A 6682-nucleotide genomic window follows, 5' to 3' on the forward strand; every position below is an offset into this window, starting at 1 on the left:
AGCGAGTTCAGAGTCATCCAATTCATGGTGTACCTGAGGATGTTCTGAACATTCTGTTGAGAGTCACAAGAGTGGTTGATGCGAACTATTAACTGAGTGTCGTCCGCATTGTTAAACACCTGACAATCTAGCCCAGCCAGGGCCTCAACCAAGGGTTGGAGGTAGATGTTAAAAAGCAGGGGGGACAGTGCCGAACCCTGCGGGACCCCCCAGGGCAAGGAGCCCTGCTTGGACATAAGAGCCCCAAGCTGGACCTTCTGCTGGCGGTCTTCCAGAAAGGAAAAAAAACACTGGAGAGCCGTACCTGTAACTCCCAGCCGCTGCATACGGGAGAGTAGTCACCCATGATTTACCGTATCAAAAGCGGCTGGGAGATCAAGCAGGATCAAAGCAGAGTGGGCCTTTCTGTCAGCTGCAAGCCGCAGGTCGTCCAAAACTGAAAGCATGACCAGTTCGGTGCTGTTATGTGCACGGAACCCTGCTTGCTGATGATGCAATAGGTTGTGTTGCTCGGTATACGATGTCAGAGCTCTGAGCACATGCTGTTCGAGGACTTTAGCCAGGAACGGGAGTTGGGAAATGAGGCGGAAGTTCTTCAAATTTTTAGCATCAGCACCCGCTTTCTTCAGCAATGGGAGTACTATAGCCTCCTTGAACTTCCGGGGAACCAGTCCGGAACTAAGGGATAGGTTCAAAATGGCCAAGACCTCGGTCTCGATCAGAGGGAAGAGCGTCTTGAACACTCTAGGGGGGCAGAAGTCCTCTGGGGACCCAGACTTCACCCTAGACACTATCCGGGCTAGGGCCTCAGGTTCAAGCAGCGGGAGCTGAGCGAAAGGGGTCTTAGGAGGATCGAAGGGTGCCTCCACCACTGTTAATGGGCACGTGGCGACACATGTGTTTTTAATAGCCAGAATAATATCTTCAACTTTAGATAGGAAATATTTCTGGATTTTATCACAATCGACTTGAGTAGCGGTTGGCTTCTGTTCGGCCAGCCTACTCAGTTCTTTAAGAATAGTGAAGGTCTCTTTTTGCGTGTGTTAGACCTGACATCCTTGGCGTGGGTTTTTCCCCTATCTTTTGCCTCTACTACCTGGTTTTTTGATGCTGTGATGGATTTCGTTTTGCTGGTTTAGATGCTTTGGACACTCTGCCACTGCTAACCAGTGCCAGGGTGTAAGTGCTCCCTGTGTAAAATATCATATTGATTGGATATACCTTATTGGCATATCTGTATCACCATGAAGTCCCTAGTAAAGTGCACTGTGTGTGCCAGGGCTGGTGATGACAGATGCTACTAGTGGGTCTGCAGCGCTGATGGCGCCACCCACCTGTGTAGCCCTAAAATGATGTCTCAGGCCTGCCACCGCAGGCCTGCCTGCAGTCCCCGGACTGCCATGTCACCCTGGTCAGTGTCCCCACTGACTAGGCCTAACCCTTCCCTTTTTGTGCACATCAGTCATCCCTCTGGAAGGCCCGAGGTACCCCCCTGGGCAGGGTGCAGTGTATGTAAGAGGTAGAGCATGTACTAGTGCAGGTACTATGCCCTGGTAGTGAACAGCGGCCATTTTGTGTGTTCACTGCTGCAAGGTTATCTTGCTCCATAGGCTAACATGGGGGAGGCTGGTGCCAATGGCTATCCGCCTATCTTCCCATAGGAACAAGATAAGACATGAGTGTTTGATATCCCTGAGCTCAGCATTTAATAACACATCTTTTAGGAGAGGTTGTTTTTAAATCCTGAGTTGGAGAATAGTACTTTTTAGAGAGTAGCTGTTCTCTTGTCTGACCCTTCTGTGTGCCTGGGCATGCTTGTGGATTGACTGTCTGGCTTGAGAGTGACAGGGGCTGGGGATCCCCCAGGAGGTTGGCTGAGTCAGCCCTTCGCTGAATGGCGACATTTGCAAGTAGAGTGGAGGGAGGAGATAGCACCTGGGAGTGAATAGGGCTGTGCCTGCCTGCCCCACTGCAGGCTCCACCTCCTGCTGGGCGGCTGACGACTCTGCCCCTCACTCTGAAAAGAAAGCAGAAGCCAGGAAAACAAAGTGCTCCCGCAACACCCAGAACTGGATCAGACCGGGCTCAGGACCCACTTGCACAAAGACTTCAAAGACTTTTAGGGGTATAAGTACAAGACCCCTGACAACAGATTTTTAGATTCTACAATCAAGAGGAACCTCTGCTGAAGGACGGACTGCTGAAGGACTAAAGGAAGATTGCCTTGCTGTGTGCTCTAAGGGCTGACCTGTCCTGCTGTACAACTGAAGCTGAGGAGGAGAAGGGACTTTGCTGTGTGCTGTGACCCTACCTGCTTGACCTATAAACAAGACTTTGCTGTGTGCTGTGTCTTCAAACTCTGAATCTCCAAGGGCCTGCGAAGAACTGGCCTCCTGTTTGGCAACCCAGGGACATCAAGGTTGCCGTGACTACAAGATTCTGTTCTGCCCGTGAACTGCGCTGGCTGCTCTCCGCTCTGCTTGAGAGCGCCGCACCGAGTCCTGCCTGAAACCGGCTGCCGTGGAGAGGAGATCGGCGTGCTCATCGGCACGTGCATTCCTGCCAGCCTAAAAGATCGTGGGTGCCTCCTGAGCCGCTGTGAAGCCCGGCGGCGTATCGACCCACTCGCTCCGTAAAGCCGCGAAGGAAGAAGCGAGAAGGCCGCGACCCGATTGGTGGTTCGTGGAGGCATGGCCGGAGGAGCTGCGCTGCGATTGGTTGTTGCCCGGGGACCTCTGTCGACGTCACTGGGGGCTCGACGAACGAGCCGCGACCGGATTGGCCAGCGCTAGCGAGTTGCAGGAGCCCTGCACCGAAGAAACCTTCCAACGCGCCGATTCCTCGCACCCCGGGCCCCATCCTGGTGAGTCTGTAGAGGGAAAGGGGATCCGTGGCGTAGTAGCATCCTTCGCCAGTCCCGAACAGCCCGCGTAGCGTGGGGGGGCTCGGTGACTGCCGCGTAGGTCTAATCAGCTGGTTAAAACCAAAGGAAATGATGGACGGAGTGTTGAACATTGCAAGCACTCACCCCCAGTCAACTGATCTGGGTTTAATCCATCACCGTTCTTTAGCCCACTCTGCCACCCCAGTTCAGACATGGCCATACGCAAATCAGTCTGACCCTGTGCCTCATGGGAACAGTCCAGCCCGAACTGCCAAGCCATGTCTTCCCTGGACCGGAAACCCAGATCGGTTGACTGGGGGTGAGTGCTTGCAATGTTCAACACTCCGTCCATCATTTCCTTTGGTTTTTGCTTTGTTCGCCATAAGTTGGCAGGGTATGCTCAGACGTGAGTCCCTTGCTCACTTTGCCACTGGATTCAAGCAAGCCTGGCTGAAGACGGCTGAAATGCCAGAAACCGGTCATAGGAAGCTTGTTTCCGGTCGAGGGAAGACATGGCTTGGCAGTTCGGGCTGGACTGTTCCCATGAGGCACAGGGTCAGACTGATTTGCATATGGCCATGTCTGAACTGGGGTGGCAGAGTGGGCTAAAGAACGGTGATGGATTAAACCCAGATCGGTTGACTGGGGGTGAGTGCTTGCAATGTTCAACACTCCGTCCATCATTTCCTTTGGTTTTTGCTAATCAGCTGGTTCCCATCGAGGGGACCGCCGGAGAAGAGCGCTACAGTCGCGAGCGCAAGGGCACAACAGAACAACGTGTACTAAGAACTCAGAACCTGCGATCATATTCTTTGTGGAATTCATTCAATAGACTAGAGACTAATTATTTTGTGTACCTAACGATCCAAGAAAGCTGAAAGAGAAACAGAAGATTAATGTGCAATGCTATGATAATAGAGTTTTACTGCTGAAACTAGATAAAGCTATATTTTTGATATACTCACCTGTGTGGTCTCAGTTTGTGGGGTACTAGGGGGGTCATTGTGGTGATTACGTGCAAATACTTTACACATTGCCTTGGGGATAAGCCTGTCTGCTCGAGCCAAGCTACCTAGAGGGTGAGCAGGGGTTATCTACCGTGTGTGTCCCTGTACCCTGACTAGAAGCAAGGGTCCCTATTTGGTCTAAGGTGCTTACCTCTGCCAACTAGAGACCCCCAGATCTAACATTGGTGGTCAGCGGTGCGGATTAGAACCAGTATTTGCACTTGACCTGCAGTGATTCTTTGTACATCACTAGTCTAGTTAGCAGTTGCATTGCACAAAAGTTTTTGAAACCTACTTTTGGAAGACCTAGGAAGCATCATGTCTCTGAATGGAGTAGGCAAGGAGGTGGAATTGCAATTTGAAGTAGAAAAGTTGCTCACATATAAGAAGGATCAACTAATGCAATTCTGCAAACAGCTTGGATGCCCAGTGAAGGGCAGCGCTAACAAAGATGAGCTACAGAAAGCTCTAAGGGCCTGGTGGGAGGCCAAAAATTTTGTAACAGAAGATACTACTGGAGAGGATGATACACAGGAGCATGGATTTGGATCCAATGATTTGCCAGTAAATGTGTCGCCTTCGAGGGCGAGCAGCACCCATTCCAGTAGGGGCCTTTCTCCAGAGGAACTGGAGGAGAATCAGAGGATTAGGGCCCATGAGATTGAACTTTTTAAGCTCAAAGCTCAAGCAGAAGAGAGGAAACTGCGCCTTGACAGTGAGAAGAAGGCGGAGGAGAGGAGGAATGCTCTCGCTTTGGAAGAGAGAAAACTCCAGTTGGCTCATGAGTTGAGCATGAGGGAGCTGGACATTAAAGCTAAACAGGTGGAGTCCAGTCCGAATGGTGGCAGCGCACAACCAGTACAGGCGGGTAAAGTATACATACCGAAAGATTTGGAGCAGAATTATCAGAGGGGTGAGGATATCTATGCATGGTTTAGATCCTATGAGCTTGCCTTGAAGATGAATGAAGTGCCTGAGAAGAGTTGGGGGGCAGGTTTGTGGAAGCATTTTGAGGCCTCTGGGAGGGATGTCTTAGCACCCTTAGAAGCAGCAGGTACCTTAAGCTACCCCACTATGAAGGAGGCCTTATGCCTCAGGTATGGGCTTACACCAGAACAGTACCGCCAGAAGTTTAGGAACTTCAAGAAGCTTGATTCAAGTACTTGGGTGGAGTGTGTGAGTATGTACACGCGTGCACTGGAAGGTTGGATAAAGGGCAGCAAAGTTACTGATTATGTGGGGTTGTGTCACTTGATTAGTTGGGAGCACTTGAGTAGTCTATGTGTTCCAGAGCTGCGCCAGCATCTTTTAGACAGCAAGTTAACTGATCCCAGTGAGCTTGCTAAAGAGGCAGACCGCTGGACTAGCACCAGGGTCAACAAAGGGGTGGTAAGTATCCCAGCCAAGGGTGGACAGGGTCCCCAGCAGAAAGGTGGGGAGAACAAGGGTAACAATAAGGAGTTCTCTAAAGGGCCCCAAAACAGTTCCCAGGAAAAGGAGTCCCAAGCCCCCAAGCCTAAGAAGTCTTGGCCCCATAAGGGCAGACAGGATAACAGACCACCGCCTACTTGCTATGCTTGTAGGGAAGTGGGGCACATCGCCCCTAAATGTCCCAAGAAACCCCGAGCACCAGCTGCTGCTCCAGTCCCAGGGTTAGCTAGTGTAGCTTTGGGAGGGGATTTGATTTCCAGTGGGGAGGAGGGATTAGCTATGATGACCCTTTTCTCTTTAGGAGACCAAGAGATGGTCCAGGATACCTTGATACCCGCTAACACTAAGAAATACGGGCAAAAGGTGACCATCAATGGGAGGGAAATAGAGGCTCTGAGAGACACCGGGGCTAGTGTGACATCTGTCAGGTGTCAATGGGTGTCTGAAGAGCAAGTTATTCCCAATGTGCTCCGCCCAGTAGTGGCAGCTGACACTTCAGTGCGCCTCTGCAAGATGGCGCGTGTTCCCTTTACATGGGGGGGGGGTCTCTGGTACCTTGGAAGTCTGTGTCAGTGATGCCTTGCCAGTAGATTGTCTGTTGGGTAACGACCTGGAGAGTTCTCCATGGAAGGACGTAGAGCACAGAACTCACTTGGAGATGTTAGGACTGCCAGCGTGGATCTGTGTATCCACACGTGCCATGACAGCCAATAAGGGTGGATTAGTAGAACCGGAGCCTGGAACAATGGCCCAGGAACCTGTCAGGAGAGGAAGAGGCAGAGGGCGCGGGAAACCGGCCCCCACTGTTCCCACGGTCCAGGAGGAAGCAGAACTTGAGGGGGATGCCCTGGAACCTACAGGGGAACAGGTGGCCGAACTGGGGGAATTGCCTGAGCTGACCCATTGGCAGCAAGAGGGTGGTCCCTCCAGGGAGGAATTCTGCCAGGCTCAGAAGGAGTGCCCTTCTCTCATTGGTGTGCGGCAGCAGGCTGCAGACCAGGCAGCGGGCCTAGGGTCCAAGGAACATTTGATTTACTGGGAGGATGACTTACTTTATAGTGAGCCTAAGTTTGCTGAGCCCGGTGCAGCCCGTGTGCTGGTGGTACCCGAGCGCTTCAGGAACTTCTTACTGGGTCTGGCTCATGACGTGCCTCTCGCAGGACATCTGGGGCAAGACAAGACCTATCACAGGCTTGTCACCCACTTCTACTGGCCCCAGATGAAGAAGCACGTCGGTACCTTTTGTAAGTCTTGCCAAACCTGTCAAGCCAGTGGTAATAGCGGAGGGAAGTGCGTGGCGCCCCTCCAGCCGTTTCCTGTAGTGAGCACCCCTTTCGAGCGGGTGGGCATTGATATCGTA

This window comes from Triturus cristatus, chromosome 10, assembly GCF_964204655.1.
Source record: "Triturus cristatus chromosome 10, aTriCri1.1, whole genome shotgun sequence".
Taxonomy (NCBI): domain Eukaryota; kingdom Metazoa; phylum Chordata; class Amphibia; order Caudata; family Salamandridae; genus Triturus; species Triturus cristatus.